The 24,483-nt window shown below is 61.6% G+C and overlaps 1 non-coding gene across 1 annotated transcript; it reads right to left on the reverse strand.

Annotated features, from left to right (window-relative positions):
• Positions 1-6,592: 6,592 nt before the first annotated feature.
• LOC125385357 lies at positions 6,593-6,694 on the reverse strand. Its single transcript, XR_007224482.1, has one exon. It is a non-coding gene; the product is annotated as a U6atac minor spliceosomal RNA (small nuclear RNA).
• Positions 6,695-24,483: the final 17,789 nt, after the last annotated feature.

A 24,483-nucleotide genomic window follows, 5' to 3' on the forward strand; every position in this document is an offset into this window, starting at 1 on the left:
GGAGCCAGAGGCAGGTCATCCACCTCTGGCCACGTCGCCGTTGCCTACTTTCAGCCTCCGGGTCCCCCAGTTGGCGTCCGAGCTTCGTCCATCTGCAGGTTTCATCGGGGGGAGGGGGGAGAACTCGCCGTTCGGGGGCACCAATCCCTACTAGGCGCTCTTGCCCCCACCCAGCCGGAAACTCTCGTCGGCGTACCACGATGTCGCCCACAGGTGGAACGGTTGTCCCCCAAACCGACTTCCCCACCCGAACATCCTCCTGGTGGCCCGTACTGCTTCCTCCTGGTTTGGGGTGCCCTCTAGCCTCTCCTGGTCCTTGGTGGAATCCGAAAAAACCGGATTTGGTCACCGCAATCCAAAGCGCCAACGTCATCACGGAGCGGTCACCCATCCCAGACCGCCCCGCAACCTGGGGTGCTTAACTTTCGTGATCTAACGGGAACGAGTGTTTCACCCCAGCCAACGGACGTTGACAACCTAACCCCAACCTAACCCCAACCTAACCCCAACCTAACCCCAACCTAACCCCAACCTAACCCCAACCTAACCCCAACCTAACCCCAACCTAACCCCAACCTAACCCCAACCTAACCCCAACCTTTTTTTTTTTTTTTTTTTTTTTTCGTGGAGAAATCCTCATGGACTCCCAGCTGCGAGCAGCATGGGAAGTGTCGGACTCTTACCGACTAAAACTCCACGGTGGTCTTCCAGACGGCTGTTCGAGGAGGGCTCAGGGTCTCTTGCGAATACTACCAAGCGCTCCTCGCCGTCTATCTCCCTGCTGGGCGGGAGACTTCCTTGTTAGACAGAAGATCGGGGCCGCCAGGGGGGACCACGCCCCCTAGCGCCCCTTTCCTTGGGTCTTGTTACTTCCTTGATGACTCCTTGGGCGCGATTCACGGCGGCGGTACCGCCGGTCCGTGACGCGCGGAGACTCCTTGTTGCCGCGCCCTGCTGGTATGCTGGGCTTTCTCTCTTTCTCTCTCCGCCCGCTCCTTCGCGAGCATAACTTGCTCGCAGAAGGTGCGGACGGCTCTGTACTCCTGGGGCCCCCTGAGCATAGCTTCGATGAGCGTCTCGGGGGCCAATCTCTCGCCGATCTCGAGTCGTAAGACACGTCGCGGTACCTCCCACGCCGGGCAAGCCTCCAGCGTGTGCCGCGCCGTGTCCTCCTCCTCCCCACAGTGGTGACAGATGGTCGTCACCTCTCGCCGGATCTTGAGCAGGTAATCGCCGAACACCCCGTGGCCGGTGAGCACCTGAGTCGTCCTGAATGTGAGCGGGACCCCGCCTTTGTCTCTCCACTTGTCCCAGTTGGGCAGGACGGCGCGGACGGCCCGATGAGGGCGCATCGCATCCTCTTCCAACAGCTGCGAGTGCCACCGCTCCCATGCTTCTAGTCTTGTTTCCTCCCGAACGTCCACGGTTGGTGCCGTCGGCGTGGCACGTCGGTCCAAGGTCGCGGCCCTCCGGTGTTCGTACACCCGGCGAAGGGCAAGGGCCTGTAGCTCGAACGGGGGGGACGCGGCCAGCACGGTCGCTGTCGCGTAGGACACCGTCCTGTATCCCCTCGCTGCCCGGATGGCGATCGTCCTGTGGAGCCTTCTCACCAGAGTCCGGTTACGCCGGCTCACCGCCAGATCATCGGCCCATACGGGCGCTCCGTAAAGGACTCGTGACCTGATCACTCCTTCGTAGAGCCTGCGGACTCCCAATCCTGCCCCGCCGATGTTAGGTAAAAGGCCGCACAGCGCGTTGGCTGCGGCCGTTACTTTCGGGGCTAAGTACTCAAAGTGTGGCTCGAACGTCCACTTACTGTCGACGATCAAGCCCAAGTACTTCATCCGGTGTCCCACAGGGACCTCTTCTCCGTCGATGACTATAGTCGACAGATCCGCAGGCGGCGTTCCTCTGCGTCGTTGGTCGTAGAACCACAGGGCTTCCGATTTCGCCGGCGACACGCTCAAGCCGAGTCTTCGAATGGCGTGCACCGCGCATGCCACGGCGGTCTCAGTCAGGCATGCGGCGTCGTTCCACCATCGTCCGCTGGCCAGCACCAGCGTGTCATCCGCGTAGCATATCATGCCAGCCCCCGGCGGCATGGGACTTCGGAGGACCGAGTCATAGGCAGTGATCCACAGAATCGGTCCGAGTACCGACCCCTGCGGCACGCCGCGCTCCACCGGTCTTCGCTCCTTCACGCCGTTTCTGCCTGTGTAGGTGATCCACCTATCGTTCAGATAGGCCTGAATCACCCTAACGAGGTATGGCGGGGACTCGAAGTGTCGCAGCGCCTCCACGATCCTGCTCCAAGGAATGCTATTGAAAGCGTTGGAGATGTCCAAGGAGACGGCTACCGCCACCCCTTCTCGCGCGACCATGCCCTCCGCCATGGATCTCAGCCTCTTTACCGCGTCCACGGTCGAGCGGCCCCGGCGAAATCCAAATTGGCTATCGTGCCATCCGGGAATCCGTCTCTCCGTGTGTGCCTCCAGGCGGGCGACTATGATCCCCTCGAAGAGTTTACCCACCTCGTCGAGAAGACACACCGGCCTGTATGCCGATGGCGCGTCCGGCGGTCGACCCTCCTTCCGTAGCAACACGAGTTTCGCCGTGCGCCACGCCCGAGGATAGGCGCCCTCCTTCAGGCACCTGGAGAACAGGTGCCGCAAACGGGGAGCCAAGGTGTCGATCGACTCCGTCCAGACCCGGCCCGGGATCCCGTCCGGACCCGGCGCCACGTCGCGGGATGCCATCTTCTTCGCGGCTTCGAGCAACTCTTCCTCAGTCACTCGAAGTTCCTCGTTCCAATCCGTCGGCGCCGTCCCGTCGATGGTGGTAGGGGCTGGCGCGGACGTCCCGTTGTTGTCCCGCCGTGGGAACAAAGTCCCGATGACGTTGTCCAGTAACGCCGGATCCATGTTTTCGGTCAGCGGGGGGGCCGAAGGTCGCAGTTTCTTCGTAACGATGCGATAGGGCCTCCCCCACGGATCTGAATCGACCAATTCGATCAATCGATCCCAACACCGGGCCTTGGCTAGTTTGATCTCCCGTTGGAGAGCGCGTCTCGTCTCTCTGTATTCTTCATAGCGGCGAGAGATCTCCTCCTCGTCGTGTGTCCGTCTGCGGCGACGCGCCCTTACGAATCTTCTCCGGGCCCGCATGCAACCCGCCCGCATATCGGCTATTTCCGGTGTCCACCAATACACGGAACGGTCGCCTCTGTTTCCCGGGGCGGAGCGCGGCATAGAGGCGTCGCATGCCGCGATCATGTATCCGTGGAGTTCGTCAGCCTCCTCGTCGACGCCACCCAATGTGGAGGTGGTGGTGGGGGGGGTTGTGGTGTTGTCCCCCCGTGCGTCCCAGCTCCAGGCGGAGACAGTGACCGCCGCCCGCAGCATGTCCTTGTCCCTCTCCTTCAAGCGCCACCTAGGTGTGGGTGGTGGTGGTCGACGGGACCGGTTCTCCTCTCGTTGTCGTCGGGCACCGCTGTCGCGCGCGGCGGCCTCCCCCCCCATTTCCATCATTATATAGAGGTGGTCCGATAAGGTCTCCATTCTGTCGGCCACTCTCCATCCGTGGATCTTTCGGTAGAGCCCGGCGGTAGCCCAGGTAACGTCGACGATGGACGATCCCCTCCACGCCACGCAGGTGCTAGTTGTGCCCCTGTTCACCAGGACCAGTCCGAGCGTCGCGGCCCAGTCTGTCAGCATCCTTCCGCGGGAGTCCGTCCTGGTGTCCCCCCATTGCGACGAGCGCGCGTTGAAGTCCCCAAGGACGAGTACCTGACGAGGCATGCATCTACGAACGCAGTCACCGACCTCGTCCAGGAAGTCCCCGAACGAGGCCACTCCGCTGTTGGGCGAGACGTAAATGCCCACTATCGCGATCCCGTTCCACTCGACGGCGACGAAGCCGTTACCGCGATCCAGCAGGGCGCCGGGCGAACACAACGCCGGCGTCCATGTTATGGCTGTAGATCCGTTCAGATCCCCGATCCAGTTGGGGGCGTCGGGGACGCGGTATGGTTCAGCCACCACAGCGAGTGCGACCCGATTCTCCCGTATAGCCTGGAGAAGCAGGTCCTGCGCCCGTCTGGCTCTTCCTATGTTACATTGGAGCAGGCGGTTGAAGTTACTCCGCCAGCTCCATGGCCTCCTCCCGGCCACTCGTCACTGCTGATGGTGACTCCGCCCCGGTAGCGTTTCCGCCGTAGTTCTCGTTGCCGCCGGCGATGGTAGTGATAACGGTGTCGGCGGCGGCGGCAGACCGACGGGTAAGCTGCCCCTTACTTCTCTTGATTTTCGGGGGGGCACATGCCACTCCGCCCATCCTGTGTCCGGATGGAGCTCCCAGCCGCTCGCATAAGGGACATTTCGGCGCCAAGGCGGGACATCCCCTGGCGCGGTGCCCGCTTTCACCGCACCTGTAGCAAAGACGGCTTCTATCCTCGGCGGACGTGCAAGTTGCCCGTACGTGCCCCAACTCCAGGCACTTGAAGCACTGTAAGGGTCTCTTCGGTATGGCAGAGACCCTCGCGATGGACCACCCCAAGGCCACCCTGCCCGCCTGAGCTAGCTTGCGGGCACCGGCCGCCGGACACCTGACCCATGCCGATCCGAGTCCGCCCCTGGAGACGCCGATCTCGCCGATCCGAACATCCTCGCTGTTGCATCCCGCGGCCAAGGCCAGAGCCTGACGCAGCTCCTCCTTGCCCATTGAGATGTCCACATTGGTGACTCTCAGCTCGGCTTTGATCGTGGGAGTTCCGACCCTTACCTTGGTCGGGTCCAGAACGTCTGCCAGGCGCGTCGCAAGGATCGACGCCTTTTCTCTGTCCTTGTCCCTCGGGACTCTGATGACGATGGCGCCCGTCACCGCCTTCTTCATCGTGACGGCCTCCACGCCTATCTCGCCGAGGGGGATAGCTCTTCTGGCCATCGTTACGACGTCGGCATACGACATGTTGGCTCCCTCGCTTAACGTCAGTGTTACCGCGGATGTACTCGGTGCGCGAGGGAGCTTGACTGTTGGCGACGTCTTTTCCTCCCTGAATGGCTTTTTAACGGTGCCACCGCTGCCCGATTTCGGCGCGCCTCCCATCCTATCTGCCCACGGTTTTTGGACAGTCGCTGGTGGCCGGGACTTCTCCTCTCCTCCAGCGGCGTCCAGCTTCCTTTCGGCGATGTTCTTCTGCCCCATCTTACTTTTTCTCCCTACCACCACGCTCCACCCGCCGTCCTCCCGAGTCCTTGGTGGCGGCGGGGGATCTGTGCGGGCGGGGGGGCGAGTAGCGGAGTATTCCGCGCTCCTTCGGGTTTCGGGAGTGCTTTGTTGCTGCTGCCGCTGTTGTTGCAGCTGTTGTTGTTGTTGCTGCTGCGGCCTCAATAGACTCCCGAGTTGTCTCTCCACCATCTTCGTTATGGAGGGACCCAACTCTTCTAGCTTTCTCTCGAGGGCGTCGAGTCGCGCTTCTTGGGTTGCAGCCTCGACCCGTGGGCGGTCCGCGTCGGCACCGCCGCCCCGCAGGCCTTCGATCGCGGGCATAGACCTCCTTGCCAGCTCTCTCCTAAGGGCGGCGTTCTCCTCCTCCAACGCGGACAGTCTCGCCTCCACCAGCCTCATTGCCGCGTTGTTGCCGCTGCTGCCCGCTTGTTCTCTCCTTCGCGGGGCCTCGCTCTTCCATGCGGCCGAGATATAGCTTGCCGCTTCCTTCAGCGCTTTGACGTACGTGCCCTTGAGGTTGGACGATGTGGTCGCCACCTTCATGATCTCGGACACGTGTCTCGTTAATTCCGCGCTGACGTCCGCGGCCGAACTCGTCCTCACTTGTATCTCCAGATCTTCGGAGACTTCCAAGGTGGCTGTTGTCGCCAGTCTCCTCTTCTTCCCCCTGGATGCGATTGATGCCAGTGATGAGCGAGACGCGAACGAGGCTACCGATTCTTCGTCGTCCGACCTCGCTCGCTCCCGCGATCCTCCCGCAGCAGATGTTGTTATTGTTGTTGCTCCGTCTGACGGGGCCGGCGCAAGGAAAACGCTGCCCGCCCGGCACCCGCTTCTCGTCCTCGGAGTTCTCGATGTCTCCATGTATTCTTCCGAGAATAGACTTCTCGCTTCGCCAGGCGTGGTAACACGTTCGGGGGCCTGGCGGCCCACCCCCGAGCGGCCGTGGTCGTATGTTGACGACGTAGTGGGGCCCACTTGACTACCCCCGACTACGCCGGTACTGGGGTCTCCCTCCCCTGTACTGTACGTGTTTCTCCTATCTGTTGTGCCTTCCATGGTGAATGAAGTTGTTTCTCGCCGGGTCGTCATCGGGAATCTGTCCTGGTGCCACTCACTCTTTCGCACCCTGTCCCGGAGAGTCCGGAGCAGGGTGACAGGGAGCCCCACGAGAAGGTGAGGTGAGTGGTCTTGACAGGCATGGGCCCACCAACTTCTCCGAAGTTCCTCGCACCGGATCAGCGACCTGACGGGTACCAGAGGCACCGACCGGCCGCCACCCGACTATAGGGGAACATCAGATCCATCGGGGTTTCCCGGGGGGTGGTCCTACGCCCCGAGAACCCATGCCCGCCTCATGCTCCCCAAAATTCGGTAAGTGCCGCCGAAAGGCGACAGTGCCTTACCATTTATATGTGTTCCATCCTTGTCTAGGGGAGTGCTAAACGTCTCTCCTTTCATACTACACAACCTAACCCCAACCTAACCCCAACCTAACCCCAACCTAACCCCAACCTTTTTTTTTTTTTTTTTTTTTTTTTATACGTGGGGAAATCCTCATGGACACCCGGGCGCCACCAGACGCGTCCGGGTAGTGTCGGACTCTTACCGACTAAAACCCCACGATGACCATCCTGGCGTCTTGTGGACTTAGGGTAGGTTCTCTTGCGAATACGACCACCGCTTGTAGTCCGACGCCGCTGGTGTTGTCCTCCGAGATGTTGTTCCGGAGCCAGAGGCAGGTCATCCACCTCTGGCCACGTCGCCGTTGCCTACTTTCAGCCTCCGGGTCCCCCAGTTGGCGTCCGAGCTTCGTCCATCTGCAGGTTTCATCGGGGGGAGGGGGGAGAACTCGCCGTTCGGGGGCACCAATCCCTACTAGGCGCTCTTGCCCCCACCCAGCCGGAAACTCTCGTCGGCGTACCACGATGTCGCCCACAGGTGGAACGGTTGTCCCCCAAACCGACTTCCCCACCCGAACATCCTCCTGGTGGCCCGTACTGCTTCCTCCTGGTTTGGGGTGCCCTCTAGCCTCTCCTGGTCCTTGGTGGAATCCGAAAAAACCGGATTTGGTCACCGCAATCCAAAGCGCCAACGTCATCACGGAGCGGTCACCCATCCCAGACCGCCCCGCAACCTGGGGTGCTTAACTTTCGTGATCTAACGGGAACGAGTGTTTCACCCCAGCCAACGGACGTTGACGACCTAACCCCAACCTAACCCCAACCTAACCCCAACCTAACCCCAACCTAACCCCAACCTAACCCCAACCTAACCCCAACCTAACCCCAACCTAACCCCAACCTAACCCCAACCTAACCCCAACCTAACCCCAACCTAACCCCAACCTAACCCCAACCTTTTTTTTTTTTTTTTTTTTTTTTTCGTGGAGAAATCCTCATGGACTCCCAGCTGCGAGCAGCATGGGAAGTGTCGGACTCTTACCGACTAAAACTCCACGGTGGTCTTCCAGACGGCTGTTCGAGGAGGGCTCAGGGTCTCTTGCGAATACTACCAAGCGCTCCTCGCCGTCTATCTCCCTGCTGGGCGGGAGACTTCCTTGTTAGACAGAAGATCGGGGCCGCCAGGGGGGACCACGCCCCCTAGCGCCCCTTTCCTTGGGTCTTGTTACTTCCTTGATGACTCCTTGGGCGCGATTCACGGCGGCGGTACCGCCGGTCCGTGACGCGCGGAGACTCCTTGTTGCCGCGCCCTGCTGGTATGCTGGGCTTTCTCTCTTTCTCTCTCCGCCCGCTCCTTCACGAGCATAACTTGCTCGCAGAAGGTGCGGACGGCTCTGTACTCCTGGGGCCCCCTGAGCATAGCTTCGATGAGCGTCTCGGGGGCCAATCTCTCGCCGATCTCGAGTCGTAAGACACGTCGCGGTACCTCCCACGCCGGGCAAGCCTCCAGCGTGTGCCGCGCCGTGTCCTCCTCCTCCCCACAGTGGTGACAGATGGTCGTCACCTCTCGCCGGATCTTGAGCAGGTAATCGCCGAACACCCCGTGGCCGGTGAGCACCTGAGTCGTCCTGAATGTGAGCGGGACCCCGCCTTTGTCTCTCCACTTGTCCCAGTTGGGCAGGACGGCGCGGACGGCCCGATGAGGGCGCATCGCATCCTCTTCCAACAGCTGCGAGTGCCACCGCTCCCATGCTTCTAGTCTTGTTTCCTCCCGAACGTCCACGGTTGGTGCCGTCGGCGTGGCACGACGGTCCAAGGTCGCGGCCCTCCGGTGTTCGTACACCCGGCGAAGGGCAAGGGCCTGTAGCTCGAACGGGGGGGACGCGGCCAGCACGGTCGCTGTCGCGTAGGACACCGTCCTGTATCCCCTCGCTGCCCGGATGGCGATCGTCCTGTGGAGCCTTCTCACCAGAGTCCGGTTACGCCGGCTCACCGCCAGATCATCGGCCCATACGGGCGCTCCGTAAAGGACTCGTGACCTGATCACTCCTTCGTAGAGCCTGCGGACTCCCAATCCTGCCCCGCCGATGTTAGGTAAAAGGCCGCACAGCGCGTTGGCTGCGGCCGTTACTTTCGGGGCTAAGTACTCAAAGTGTGGCTCGAACGTCCACTTACTGTCGACGATCAAGCCCAAGTACTTCATCCGGTGTCCCACAGGGACCTCTTCTCCGTCGATGACTATAGTCGACAGATCCGCAGGCGGCGTTCCTCTGCGTCGTTGGTCGTAGAACCACAGGGCTTCCGATTTCGCCGGCGACACGCTCAAGCCGAGTCTTCGAATGGCGTGCACCGCGCATGCCACGGCGGTCTCAGTCAGGCATGCGGCGTCGTTCCACCATCGTCCGCTGGCCAGCACCAGCGTGTCATCCGCGTAGCATATCATGCCAGCCCCCGGCGGCATGGGACTTCGGAGGACCGAGTCATAGGCAGTGATCCACAGAATCGGTCCGAGTACCGAGCCCTGCGGCACGCCGCGCTCCACCGGTCTTCGCTCCTTCACGCCGTTTCTGCCTGTGTAAGTGATCCACCTATCGTTCAGATAGGCCTGAATCACCCTGACGAGGTATGGCGGGGACTCGAAGTGTCGCAGCGCCTCCACGATCCTGCTCCAAGGAATGCTATTGAAAGCGTTGGAGATGTCCAAGGAGACGGCTACCGCCACCCCTTCTCGCGCGACCATGTCCTCCGCCATGGATCTCAGCCTCTTTACCGCGTCCACGGTCGAGCGGCCCCGGCGAAATCCAAATTGGCTATCGTGCCATCCGGGAATCCGTCTCTCCATGTGTGCCTCCAGGCGGGCGACTATGATCCTCTCGAAGAGTTTACCCACCTCGTCGAGAAGACACACCGGCCTGTATGCCGATGGCGCGTCCGGCGGTCGACCCTCCTTCCGTAGCAACACGAGTTTCGCCGTGCGCCACGCCCGAGGATAGGCGCCCTCCCTCAGGCACCTGGAGAACAGGTGCCGCAAACGGGGAGCCAAGGTGTCGATCGACTCCGTCCAGACTCGGCCCGGGATCCCGTCCGGACCCGGCGCCACGTCGCGGGATGCCATCTTCTTCGCGGCTTCGAGCAACTCTTCCTCAGTCACTCGAAGTTCCTCGTTCCAATCCGTCGGCGCCGTCCCGTCGATGGTGGTAGGGGCTGGCGCGGACGTCTCGTTGTTGTCCCGCCGTGGGAACAAAGTCCCGATGACGTTGTCCAGTAACGCCGGATCCATGTTTTCGGTCAGCGGGGGGGCCGAAGGTCGCAGTTTCTTCGTAACGATGCGATAGGGCCTCCCCCACGGATCTGAATCGACCAATTCGATCAATCGATCCCAACACCGGGCCTTGGCTAGTTTGATCTCCCGTTGGAGAGCGCGTCTCGTCTCTCTGTATTCTTCATAGCGGCGAGAGATCTCCTCCTCGTCGTGTGTCCGTTTGCGGCGACGCGCCCTTACGAATCTTCTCCGGGCCCGCATGCAACCCGCCCGCATATCGGCTATTTCCGGTGTCCACCAATACACGGAACGGTCGCCTCTGTTTCCCGGGGCGGAGCGCGGCATAGAGGCGTCGCATGCCGCGATCATGTATCCGTGGAGTTCGTCAGCCTCCTCGTCGACGCTACCCAATGCGGAGGTGGTGGTGGGGGGGGGGTTGTGGTGTTGTCCCCCCGTGCGTCCCAGCTCCAGGCGGAGACAGTGACCGCCGCCCGCAGCATGTCCTTGTCCCTCTCCTTCAAGCGCCACCTAGGTGTGGATGGTGGTGGTCGACGGGACCGGTTCTCCTCTCGTTGTCGTCGGGCACCGCTGTCGCAGGCGGCGGCCTCCCCCTCCATTTCCATCATTATATAGAGGTGGTCCGATAAGGTCTCCATTCTGTCGGCCACTCTCCATCCGTGGATCTTTCGGTAGAGCCCGGCGGTAGCCCAGGTAACGTCGACGATGGACGATCCCCTCCACGCCACGCAGGTGCTAGTTGTGCCCCTGTTCACCAGAATCAGCCCGAGCGTCGCGGCCCAGTCTGTCAGCATTCTGCCGCGGGAGTCCGTCCTGGTGTCCCCCCATTGCGACGAGCGCGCGTTGAAGTCCCCAAGGACGAGTACCTGACGAGGCAGGCATCTGCGAACGCAGTCACCGACCTCGTCCAGGAAGTCCCTGAACGAGGCCACTCCGCTGTTGGGCGAGACGTAAATGCCCACTATCGCGATCCCGTTCCACTCGACGGCGACGAAGCCGTTACCGCGATCCAGCAGGGCGCCGGGCGAACACAACGCCGGCGTCCATGTTATGGCTGTTGATCCGTTCAGGTCCCCGATCCAGTTGGGGGCGTCGGGGACGCGGTATGGTTCAGCCACCACAGCGAGTGCGACCCGATTCTCCCGTATAGCCTGGAGAAGCAGGTCCTGCGCCCGTCTGGCTCTTCCTATGTTACATTGGAGCAGGCGGTTGAAGTTACTCCGCCAGCTCCATGGCCTCCTCCCGGCCACTCGTCACTGCTGATGGTGACTCCGCCCCGGTAGCGTTTCCGCCGTAGTTCTCGTTGCCGCCGGCGATGGTAGTGATAACGGTGTCGGCGGCGGCGGCAGACCGACGGGTAAGCTGCTCCTTACTTCTCTTGATTTTCGGGGGGGCACATGCCACTCCGCCCATCCTGTGTCCGGATGGAGCTCCCAGCCGCTCGCATAAGGGACATTTCGGCGCCAGAGCGGGACATCCCCTGGCGCGGTGCCCGCTTTCACCGCACCTGTAGCAAAGACGGCTTCTATCCTCGGCGGACGTGCAAGTTGCCCGTACGTGCCCCAACTCCAGGCACTTGAAGCACTGTAAGGGTCTCTTCGGTATGGCAGAGACCCTCGCGATGGACCACCCCAAGACCACCCTGCCCGCCTGAGCTAGCTTGCGGGCACCGGCCGCCGGACACCTGACCCATGCCGATCCGAGTCCGCCCCTGGAGACGCCGATCTCGCCGATCCGAACATCCTCGCTGCTGCATCCCGCGGCCAAGGCCAGAGCCTGACGCAGCTCCTCCCTGCCCATTGAGATGTCCACATTGGTGACCCTCAGCTCGGCTTTGATCGTGGGAGTTCCGACCCTTACCTTGGTCGGGTCCAGAACGTCTGCCAGGCGCGTCGCAAGGATCGACGCCTTTTCTCTGTCCTTGTCCCTCGGGACTCTGATGACGATGGCGCCCGTCACCGCCTTCTTCATCGTGACGGCCTGCACGCCTATCTCGCCGAGGGGGATAGCTCTTCTGGCCGTCGTTACGACGTCGGCATACGACATGTTGGCTCCCTCGCTTAGCGTCAGTGTTACCGCGGATGTACTCGGTGCGCGAGGGAGCTTGACTGTTGGCGACGTCTTTTCCTTCCTGAATGGCTTTTTAACGGTGCCACCGCTGCCCGATTTCTGCGCGCCTCCCATCCTATCTGCCCACGGTTTTTGGACAGTCGCTGGTGGCCGGGACTTCTCCTCTCCTCCAGCGGCGTCCAGCTTCCTTTCGGCGATGTTCCTCTGCCCCATCTTACTTTTTCTCCCTACCACCACGCTCCACCCGCCGTCCTCCCGAGTCCTTGGGGGCGGCGCGGGATCTGCGCGGGCGGGGGGGCGAGTAGCGGAGTATTCCGCGCTCCGTCGGGTTTCGGGAGTGCTTTGTTGCTGCTGCCGCTGTTGTTGCAGCTGTTGTTGTTGTTGCTGCTGCGGCTTCAATAGACTCCCGAGTTGTCTCTCCACCATCTTCGTTATGGAGGGACCCAACTCTTCTAGCTTTCTCTCGAGGGCGTCGAGTCGCGCTTCTTGGGTTGCAGCCTCGACCCGTGGGCGGTCCGTGTCGGCACCGCCGCCCCGCAGGCCTTCGATCGCGGGCATAGACCTCCTTGCCAGCTCTCTCCTAAGGGCGGCGTTCTCCTCCTCCAACGCGGACAGTCTCGCCTCCACCAGCCTCATCGCCGCGTTGTTGCCGCTGCTGCCCGCTTGTTCTCTCCTTCGCGGGGCCTCGCTCTTCCATGCGGCCGAGATATAGCTTGCCGCTTCCTTCAGCGCTTTGACGTACGTGCCCTTGAGGTTGGACGATGTGGTCGCCACCTTCATGATCTCGGACACGTGTCTCGTTAATTCCGCGCTGACGTCCGCGGCCGAACTCGTCCTCACTTGTATCTCCAGATCTTCGGAGACTTCCAAGGTGGCTGTTGTCGCCAGTCTCCTCTTCTTCCCCCTGGATGCGATTGATGCCAGTGATGAGCGAGACGCGAACGAGGCTACCGATTCTTCGTCGTCCGACCTCGCTCGCTCCCGCGATCCTCCCGCAGCAGATGTTGTTATTGTTGTTGCTCCGTCTGACGGGGCCGGCGCAAGGAAAACGCTGCCCGCCCGGCACCCGCTTCTCGTCCTCGGAGTTCTCGATGTCTCCATGTATTCTTCCGAGAATAGACTTCTCGCTTCGCCAGGCGTGGTAACACGTTCGGGGGCCTGGCGGCCCACCCCCGAGCGGCCGTGGTCGTATGTTGACGACGTAGTGGGGCCCACTTGACTACCCCCGACTACGCCGGTACTGGGGTCTCCCTCCCCTGTACTGTACGTGTTTCTCCTATCTGTTGTGCCTTCCATGGTGAATGAAGTTGTTTCTCGCCGGGTCGTCATCGGGAATCTGTCCTGGTGCCACTCACTCTTTCGCACCCTGTCCCGGAGAGTCCGGAGCAGGGTGACAGGGAGCCCCACGAGAAGGTGAGGTGAGTGGTCTTGACAGGCATGGGCCCACCAACTTCTCCGAAGTTCCTCGCACCGGATCAGCGACCTGACGGGTACCAGAGGCACCGACCGGCCGCCACCCGACTATAGGGGAACATCAGATCCATCGGGGTTTGACGGGGGGTGGTCCTACGCCCCGAGAACCCATGCCCGCCTCATGCTCCCCAACCTAACCCCAACCTAACCCCAACCTAACCCCAACCTAACCCTAACCCCAACCTAACCCCAACCTAACCCCAACCTAACCTAACCCCAACCTAACCCCAACCTAACCCCAACCTAACCCCAACCTTTTTTTTTTTTTTTTTTTTTTTTTTTTTTTTTTTTTTTTTTTTTCGTGGAGAAATCCTCATGGACTCCCAGCTGCGAGCAGCATGGGAAGTGTCGGACTCTTACCGACTAAAACTCCACGGTGGTCTTCCAGACGGCTGTTCGAGGAGGGCTCAGGGTCTCTTGCGAATACTACCAAGCGCTCCTCGCCGTCTATCTCCCTGCTGGGCGGGAGACTTCCTTGTTAGACAGAAGATCGGGGCCGCCAGGGGGGACCACGCCCCCTAGCGCCCCTTTCCTTGGGTCTTGTTACTTCCTTGATGACTCCTTGGGCGCGATTCACGGCGGCGGTACCGCCGGTCCGTGACGCGCGGAGACTCCTTGTTGCCGCGCCCTGCTGGTATGCTGGGCTTTCTCTCTTTCTCTCTCCGCCCGCTCCTTCACGAGCATAACTTGCTCGCAGAAGGTGCGGACGGCTCTGTACTCCTGGGGCCCCCTGAGCATAGCTTCGATGAGCGTCTCGGGGGCCAATCTCTCGCCGATCTCGAGTCGTAAGACACGTCGCGGTAACTCCCACGCCGGGCAAGCCTCCAGCGTGTGCCGCGCCGTGTCCTCCTCCTCCCCGCAGTGGTGACAGATGGTCGTCACCTCTCGCCGGATCTTGAGCAGGTAATCGCCGAACACCCCGTGGCCGGTGAGCACCTGAGTCGTCCTGAATGTGAGCGGGACCCCGCCTTTGTCTCTCCACTTGTTCCAGTTGGGCAGGACGGCGCGGACGGCCCGATGAGGGCGCATCGCATCCTCTTCCAACAGCTGCGAGTGCCACCGCTCCCATGCTTCTAGTCTTGTTTCCTCCCGAACGTCCACGGTTGGTGCCGTCGGCGTGGCACGTCGGTCCAAGGTCGCGGCCCTCCGGTGTTCGTACACCCGGCGAAGGGCAAGGGCCTGTAGCTCGAACGGGGGGGACGCGGCCAGCACGGTCGCTGTCGCGTAGGACACCGTCCTGTATCCCCTCGCTGCCCGGATGGCGATCGTCCTGTGGAGCCTTCTCACCAGAGTCCGGTTACGCCGGCTCACCGCCAGATCATCGGCCCATACGGGCGCTCCGTAAAGGACTCGTGACCTGATCACTCCTTCGTAGAGCCTGCGGACTCCCAATCCTGCCCCGCCGATGTTAGGTAAAAGGCCGCACAGCGCGTTGGCTGCGGCCGTTACTTTCGGGGCTAAGTACTCAAAGTGTGGCTCGAACGTCCACTTACTGTCGACGATCAAGCCCAAGTACTTCATCCGGTGTCCCACAGGGACCTCTTCTCCGTCGATGACTATAGTCGACAGATCCGCAGGCGGCGTTCCTCTGCGTCGTTGGTCGTAGAACCACAGGGCTTCCGATTTCGCCGGCGACACGCTCAAGCCGAGTCTTCGAATGGCGTGCACCGCGCATGCCACGGCGGTCTCAGTCAGGCATGCGGCGTCGTTCCACCATCGTCCGCTGGCCAGCACCAGCGTGTCATCCGCGTAGCATATCATGCCAGCCCCCGGCGGCATGGGACTTCGGAGGACCGAGTCATAGGCAGTGATCCACAGAATCGGTCCGAGTACCGAGCCCTGCGGCACGCCGCGCTCCACCGGTCTTCGCTCCTTCACGCCGTTTCTGCCTGTGTAGGTGATCCACCTATCGTTCAGATAGGCCTGAATCACCCTGACGAGGTATGGCGGGGACTCGAAGTGTCGCAGCGCCTCCACGATCCTGCTCCAAGGAATGCTATTGAAAGCGTTGGAGATGTCCAAGGAGACGGCTACCGCCACCCCTTCTCGCGCGACCATGTCCTCCGCCATGGATCTCAGCCTCTTTACCGCGTCCACGGTCGAGCGGCCCCGGCGAAATCCAAATTGGCTATCGTGCCATCCGGGAATCCGTTTCTCCATGTGTGCCTCCAGGCGGGCGACTATGATCCTCTCGAAGAGTTTACCCACCTCGTCGAGAAGACACACCGGCCTGTATGCCGATGGCGCGTCCGGCGGTCGACCCTCCTTCCGTAGCAACACGAGTTTCGCCGTGCGCCACGCCCGAGGATAGGCGCCCTCCTTCAGGCACCTGGAGAACAGGTGCCGCAAACGGGGAGCCAAGGTGTCGATCGACTCCGTCCAGACTCGGCCCGGGATCCCGTCCGGACCCGGCGCCACGTAGCGGGATGCCATCTTCTTCGCGGCTTCGAGCAACTCTTCCTCAGTCACTCGAAGTTCCTCGTTCCAATCCGTCGGCGCCGTCCCGTCGATGGTGGTAGGGGCTGGCGCGGACGTCTCGTTGTTGTCCCGCCGTGGGAACAAAGTCCCGATGACGTTGTCCAGTAACGCCGGATCCATGTTTTCGGTCAGCGGGGGGGCCGAAGGTCGCAGTTTCTTCGTAACGATGCGATAGGGCCTCCCCCACGGATCTGAATCGACCAATTCGATCAATCGATCCCAACACCGGGCCTTGGCTAGTTTGATCTCCCGTTGGAGAGCGCGTCTCGTCTCTCTGTATTCTTCATAGCGGCGAGAGATCTCCTCCTCGTCGTGTGTCCGTTTGCGGCGACGCGCCCTTACGAATCCTCTCCGGGCCCGCATGCAACCCGCCCGCATATCGGCTATTTCCGGTGTCCACCAATACACGGAACGGTCGCCTCTGTTTCCCGGGGCGGAGCGCGGCATAGAGGCGTCGCATGCCGCGATCATGTATCCGTGGAGTTCGTCAGCCTCCTCGTCGACGCTACCCAATGTGGAGGTGGTGGTGGGGGGGGTTGTGGTGTTGTCCCCCCGTGCGTCCCAGCTCCAGGCGGAGACAGTGACCGCCGCCCGCAGCATGTCCTTGTCCCTCTCCTTCCAGCGCCACCTAGGTGTGGGTGGTGGTGGTCGACGGGACCGGTTCTCCTCTCGTTGTCGTCGGGCACCGCTGTCGCGCGCGGCGGCCTCCCCCTCCATTTCCATCATTATATAGAGGTGGTCCGATAAGGTCTCCATTCTGTCGGCCACTCTCCATCCGTGGATCTTTCGGTAGAGCCCGGCGGTAGCCCAGGTAACGTCGACGATGGACGATCCCCTCCACGCCACGCAGGTGCTAGTTGTGCCCCTGTTCACCAGGACCAGTCCGAGCGTCGCGGCCCAGTCTGTCAGCATCCTTCCGCGGGAGTCCGTCCTGGTGTCCCCCCATTGCGACGAGCGCGCGTTGAAGTCCCCAAGGACGAGTACCTGACGAGGCATGCATCTACGAACGCAGTCACCGACCTCGTCCAGGAAGTCCCCGAACGAGGCCACTCCGCTGTTGGGCGAGACGTAAATGCCCACTATCGCGATCCCGTTCCACTCGACGGCGACGAAGCCGTTACCGCGATCCAGCAGGGCGCCGGGCGAACACAACGCCGGCGTCCATGTTATGGCTGTAGATCCGTTCAGGTCCCCGATCCAGTTGGGGGCGTCGGGGACGCGGTATGGTTCAGCCACCACAGCGAGTGCGACCCGATTCTCCCGTATAGCCTGGAGAAGCAGGTCCTGCGCCCGTCTGGCTCTTCCTATGTTACATTGGAGCAGGCGGTTGAAGTTACTCCGCCAGCTCCATGGCCTCCTCCCGGCCACTCGTCACTGCTGATGGTGACTCCGCCCCGGTAGCGTTTCCGCCGTAGTTCTCGTTGCCGCCGGCGATGGTAGTGATAACGGTGTCGGCGGCGGCGGCAGACCGACGGGTAAGCTGCCCCTTACTTCTCTTGATTTTCGGGGGGGCACATGCCACTCCGCCCATCCTGTGTCCGGATGGAGCTCCCAGCCGCTCGCATAAGGGACATTTCGGCGCCAAGGCGGGACATCCCCTGGCGCGGTGCCCGCTTTCACCGCACCTGTAGCAAAGACGGCTTCTATCCTCGGCGGACGTGCAAGTTGCCCGTACGTGCCCCAACTCCAGGCACTTGAAGCACTGTAAGGGTCTCTTCGGTATGGCAGAGACCCTCGCGATGGACCACCCCAAGGCCACCCTGCCCGCCTGAGCTAGCTTGCGGGCACCGGCCGCCGGACACCTGACCCATGCCGATCCGAGTCCGCCCCTGGAGACGCCGATCTCGCCGATCCGAACATCCTCGCTGTTGCATCCCGCGGCCAAGGCCAGAGCTTGACGCAGCTCCTCCTTGCCCATTGAGATGTCCACATTGGTGACTCTCAGCTCGGCTTTGATCGTGGGAGTTCCGACCCTTACCTTGGTCGGGTCCAGAACGTCTGCCAGGCGCGTCGCAAGGATCGACGCCTTTTCTCTGTCCTTGTCCCTCGGGACTCTGATGACGATGGCGCCCGTCACCGCCTTCTTCATCGTGACGGCCTCCACGCCTATCTCGCCGAGGGGGATAGCTCTTCTGGCCATCGTTACGGCGTCGGCATACGACATGTTGGCTCCCTCGCTTAACGTCAGTGTTACCGCGGATGTACTCGGTGCGCGAGGGAGCTTGACTGTTGGCGACGTCTTTTCCTCCCTGAATGGCTTTTTAACGGTGCCACCGCTGCCCGATTTCGGCGCGCCTCCCATCCTATCTGCCCACGGTTTTTGGACAGTCGCTGGTGGCCGGGACTTCTCCTCTCCTCCAGCGGCGTCCAGCTTCCTTTCGGCGATGTTCTTCTGCCCCATCTTACTTTTTCTCCCTACCACCACGCTCCACCCGCCGTCCTCCCGAGTCCTTGGGGGCGGCGGGGGATCTGTGCGGGCGGGGGGGCGAGTAGCGGAGTATTCCGCGCTCCGTCGGGTTTCGGGAGTGCTTTGTTGCTGCTGCCGCTGTTGTTGCAGCTGTTGTTGTTGTTGCTGCTGCGGCCTCAATAGACTCCCGAGTTGTCTCTCCACCATCTTCGTTATGGAGGGACCCAACTCTTCTAGCTTTCTCTCGAGGGCGTCGAGTCGCGCTTCTTGGGTTGCAGCCTCGACCCGTGGGCGGTCCGCGTCGGCACCGCCGCCACGCAGGCCTTCGATCGCGGGCATAGACCTCCTTGCCAGCTCTCTCCTAAGGGCGGCGTTCTCCTCCTCCAACGCGGACAGTCTCGCCTCCACCAGCCTCATCGCCGCGTTGTTGCCGCTGCTGCCCGCTTGTTCTCTCCTTCGCGGGGCCTCGCTCTTCCATGCGGCCGAGATATAGCTTGCCGCTTCCTTCAGCGCTTTGACGTACGTGCCCTTGAGGTTGGACGATGTGGTCGCCACCTTCATGATCTCGGACACGTGTCTCGTTAATTCCGCGCTGACGTCCGCGGCCGAACTCGTCCTCACTTGTATCTCCAGATCTTCGGAGACTTCCAAGGTGGCTGTTGTCGCCAGTCTCCTCTTCTTCCCCCTGGATGCGATTGATGCCAGTGATGAGCGAGACGCGAACGAGGCTACCGATTCTTCGTCGTCCGACCTCGCTCGCTCCCGCGATCCTCCCGCAGCAGATGTTGTTATTGTTGTTGCTCCGTCTGACGGGGCCGGCGCAAGGAAAACGCTGCCCGCCCGGCACCCGCTTCTCGTCCTCGGAGTTCTCGATGTCTCCATGTATTCTTCCGAGAATAGACTTCTCGCTTCGCCAGGCGTGGTAACACGTTCGGGGGCCTGGCGGCCCACCCCCGAGCGGCCGTGGTCGTATGTTGACGACGTAGTGGGGCCCACTTGACTACCCCCGACTACGCCGGTACTGGGGTCTCCCTCCCCTGTACTGTACGTGTTTCTCCTATCTGTTGTGCCTTCCATGGTGAATGAAGTTGTTTCTCGCCGGGTCGTCATCGGGAATCTGTCCTGGTGCCACTCACTCTTTCGCACCCTGTCCCGGAGAGTCCGGAGCAGGGTGACAGGGAGCCCCACGAGAAGGTGAGGTGAGTGGTCTTGACAGGCATGGGCCCACCAACTTCTCCGAAGTTCCTCGCACCGGATCAGCGACCTGACGGGTACCAGAGGCACCGACCGGCCGCCACCCGACTATAGGGGAACATCAGATCCATCGGGGTTTCCCGGGGGGTGGTCCTACGCCCCGAGAACCCATGCCCGCCTCATGCTCCCCAACCTAACCCCAACCCAACCCCAACCTAACCCCAACCTAACCCCAACCTAACCCCAACCTAACCCCAACCTAACCCCAACCTAACCCCAACCTAACCCCAACCTAACCCCAACCTTTTTTTTTTTTTTTTTTTTTATACGTGGGGAAATCCTCATGGACACCCGGGCGCCACCAGACGCGTCCGGGTAGTGTCGGACTCTTACCGACTAAAACCCCACGATGACCATCCTGGCGTCTTGTGGACTTAGGGTAGGTTCTCTTGCGAATGCGACCACCGCTTGTAGTCCGACGCCGCTGGTGTTGTCCTCCGAGATGTTGTTCCGGAGCCAGAGGCAGGTCATCCACCTCTGGCCACGTCGCCGTTGCCTACTTTCAGCCTCCGGGTCCCCCAGTTGGCGTCCGAGCTTCGTCCATCTGCAGGTTTCATCGGGGGGAGGGGGGAGAACTCGCCGTTCGGGGGCACCAATCCCTACTAGGCGCTCTTGCCCCCACCCAGCCGGAAACTCTCGTCGGCGTACCACGATGTCGCCCACAGGTGGAACGGTTGTCCCCCAAACCGACTTCCCCACCCGAACATCCTCCTGGTGGCCCGTACTGCTTCCTCCTGGTTTGGGGTGCCCTCTAGTCTCTCCTGGTCCTTGGTGGAATCCGAAAAAACCGGATTTGGTCACCGCAATCCAAAGCGCCAACGTCATCACGGAGCGGTCACCCATCCCAGACCGCCCCGCAACCTGGGGTGCTTAACTTTCGTGATCTAACGGGAACGAGTGTTTCACCCCAGCCAACGGACGTTGACAACCTAACCCCAACCTAACCCCAACCTAACCCCAACCTTTTTTTTTTTTTTTTTATACGTGGGGAAATCCTCATGGACACCCGGGCGCCACCAGACGCGTCCGGGTAGTGTCGGACTCTTACCGACTAAAACCCCACGATGACCATCCTGGCGTCTTGTGGACTTAGGGTAGGTTCTCTTGCGAATGCGACCACCGCTTGTAGTCCGACGCCGCTGGTGTTGTCCTCCGAGATGTTGTTCCGGAGCCAGAGGCAGGTCATCCACCTCTGGCCACGTCGCCGTTGCCTACTTTCAGCCTCCGGGTCCCCCAGTTGGCGTCCGAGCTTCGTCCATCTGCAGGTTTCATCGGGGGGAGGGGGGAGAACTCGCCGTTCGGGGGCACCAATCCCTACTAGGCGCTCTTGCCCCCACCCAGCCGGAAACTCTCGTCGGCGTACCACGATGTCGCCCACAGGTGGAACGGTTGTCCCCCAAACCGACTTCCCCACCCGAACATCCTCCTGGTGGCCCGTACTGCTTCCTCCTGGTTTGGGGTGCCCTCTAGTCTCTCCTGGTCCTTGGTGGAATCCGAAAAAACCGGATTTGGTCACCGCAATCCAAAGCGCCAACGTCATCACGGAGCGGTCACCCATCCCAGACCGCCCCGCAACCTGGGGTGCTTAACTTTCGTGATCTAACGGGAACGAGTGTTTCACCCCAGCCAACGGACGTTGACAACCTAACCCCAACCTAACCCCAACCTAACCCCAACCTAACCCCAACCTAACCCCAACCTAACCCCAACCTAACCCCAACCTAACCCCAACCTAACCCCAACCTAACCCCAACCTAACCCCAACCTAACCCCAACCTAACCCCAACCTTTTTTTTTTTTTTTTTTTTTTTCGTGGAGAAATCCTCATGGACTCCCAGCTGCGAGCAGCATGGGAAGTGTCGGACTCTTACCGACTAAAACTCCACGGTGGTCTTCCAGACGGCTGTTCGAGGAGGGCTCAGGGTCTCTTGCGAATACTACCAAGCGCTCCTCGCCGTCTATCTCCCTGCTGGGCGGGAGACTTCCTTGTTAGACAGAAGATCGGGGCCGCCAGGGGGGACCACGCCCCCTAGCGCCCCTTTCCTTGGGTCTTGTTACTTCCTTGATGACTCCTTGGGCGCGTTCACGGCGGCGGTACCGCCAGTCCGTGACGCGCGGAGACTCCTTGTTGCCGCGCCCTGCTGGTATGCTGGGCTTTCTCTCTTTCTCTCTCCGCCCGCTCCTTCACGAGCATAACTTGCTCGCAGAAGGTGCGGACGGCTCTGTACTCCTGGGGCCCCCTGAGCATAGCTTCGATGAGCGTCTCGGGGGCCAATCTCTCGCCGATCTCGAGTCGTAAGACACGTCGCGGTACCTCCCACGCCGGGCAAGCCTCCAGCGTGTGCCGCGCCGTGTCCTCCTCCTCCCCACAGTGGTGACAGATGGTCGCCACCTCTCGCCGGATCTTGAGCAGGTAATCGCCGAACACCCCGTGGCCGGTGAGCACCTGAGTCGTCCTGAATGTGAGCGGGACCCCGCCTTTGTCTCTCCACTTGTCCCAGTTGGGCAGGACGGCGCGGACGGCCCGATGAGGGCGCATCGCATCCTCTTCCAACAGCTGCGAGTGCCACCGCTCCCATGCTTCTAGTCTTGTTTCCTCCCGAACGTCCACGGTTGGTGCCGTCGGCGTGGCACGTCGGTCCAAGGTCGCGGCCCTCCGGTGTTCGTACACCCGGCGAAGGGCAAGGGCCTGTAGCTCGAACGGGGGGGACGCGGCCAGCACGGTCGCTGTCGCGTAGGACACCGTCCTGTATCCCCTCGCTGCCCGGATGGCGATCGTCCTGTGGAGCCTTCTCACCAGAGTCCGGTTACGCCGGCTCACCGCCAGATCATCGGCCCATACGGGCGCTCCGTAAAGGACTCGTGACCTGATCACTCCTTCGTAGAGCCTGCGGACTCCCAATCCTGCCCCGCCGATGTTAGGTAAAAGGCCGCACAGCGCGTTGGCTGCGGCCGTTACTTTCGGGGCTAAGTACTCAAAGTGTGGCTCGAACGTCCACTTACTGTCGACGATCAAGCCCAAGTACTTCATCCGGTGTCCCACAGGGACCTCTTCTCCGTCGATGACTATAGTCGACAGCTCCGCAGGCGGCGTTCCTCTGCGTCGTTGGTCGTAGAACCACAGGGCTTCCGATTTCGCCGGCGACACGCTCAAGCCGAGTCTTCGAATGGCGTGCACCGCGCATGCCACGGCGGTCTCAGTCAGGCATGCGGCGTCGTTCCACCATCGTCCGCTGGCCAGCACCAGCGTGTCATCCGCGTAGCATATCATGCCAGCCCCCGGCGGCATGGGACTTCGGAGGACCGAGTCATAGGCAGTGATCCACAGAATCGGTCCGAGTACCGAGCCCTGCGGCACGCCGCGCTCCACCGGTCGTCGCTCCTTCACGCCGTTTCTGCCTGTGTAGGTGATCCACCTATCGTTCAGATAGGCCTGAATCACCCTGACGAGGTATGGCGGGGACTCGAAGTGTCGCAGCGCCTCCACGATCCTGCTCCAAGGAATGCTATTGAAAGCGTTGGAGATGTCCAAGGAGACGGCTACCGCCACCCCTTCTCGCGCGACCATGTCCTCCGCCATGGATCTCAGCCTCTTTACCGCGTCCACGGTCGAGCGGCCCCGGCGAAATCCAAATTGGCTATCGTGCCATCCGGGAATCCGTCTCTCCATGTGTGCCTCCAGGCGGGCGACTATGATCCTCTCGAAGAGTTTACCCACCTCGTCGAGAAGACACACCGGCCTGTATGCCGATGGCGCGTCCGGCGGTCGACCCTCCTTCCGTAGCAACACGAGTTTCGCCGTGCGCCACGCCCGAGGATAGGCGCCCTCCCTCAGGCACCTGGAGAACAGGTGCCGCAAACGGGGAGCCAAGGTGTCGATCGACTCCGTCCAGACTCGGCCCGGGATCCCGTCCGGACCCGGCGCCACGTCGCGGGATGCCATCTTCTTCGCGGCTTCGAGCAACTCTTCCTCAGTCACTCGAAGTTCCTCGTTCCAATCCGTCGGCGCCGTCCCGTCGATGGTGGTAGGGGCTGGCGCGGACGTCTCGTTGTTGTCCCGCCGTGGGAACAAAGTCCCGATGACGTTGTCCAGTAACGCCGGATCCATGTTTTCGGTCAGCGGGGGGGCCGAAGGTCGCAGTTTCTTCGTAACGATGCGATAGGGCCTCCCCCACGGATCTGAATCGACCAATTCGATCAATCGATCCCAACACCGGGCCTTGGCTAGTTTGATCTCCCGTTGGAGAGCGCGTCTCGTCTCTCTGTATTCTTCATAGCGGCGAGAGATCTCCTCCTCGTCGTGTGTCCGTTTGCGGCGACGCGCCCTTACGAATCTTCTCCGGGCCCGCATGCAACCCGCCCGCATATCGGCTATTTCCGGTGTCCACCAATACACGGAACGGTCGCCTCTGTTTCCCGGGGCGGAGCGCGGCATAGAGGCGTCGCATGCCGCGATCATGTATCCGTGGAGTTCGTCAGCCTCCTCGTCGACGCTACCCAATGTGGAGGTGGTGGTGGGGGGGGTTGTGGTGTTGTCCCCCCGTGCGTCCCAGCTCCAGGCGGAGACAGTGACCGCCGCCCGCAGCATGTCCTTGTCCCTCTCCTTCAAGCGCCACCTAGGTGTGGATGGTGGTGGTCGACGGGACCGGTTCTCCTCTCGTTGTCGTCGGGCACCGCTGTCGCAGGCGGCGGCCTCCCCCTCCATTTCCATCATTATATAGAGGTGGTCCGATAAGGTCTCCATTCTGTCGGCCACTCTCCATCCGTGGATCTTTCGGTAGAGCCCGGCGGTAGCCCAGGTAACGTCGACGATGGACGATCCCCTCCACGCCACGCAGGTGCTAGTTGTGCCCCTGTTCACCAGAATCAGCCCGAGCGTCGCGGCCCAGTCT

This window comes from Bombus terrestris, chromosome 6, assembly GCF_910591885.1.
Source record: "Bombus terrestris chromosome 6, iyBomTerr1.2, whole genome shotgun sequence".
In the NCBI taxonomy this organism is placed as follows: domain Eukaryota; kingdom Metazoa; phylum Arthropoda; class Insecta; order Hymenoptera; family Apidae; genus Bombus; species Bombus terrestris.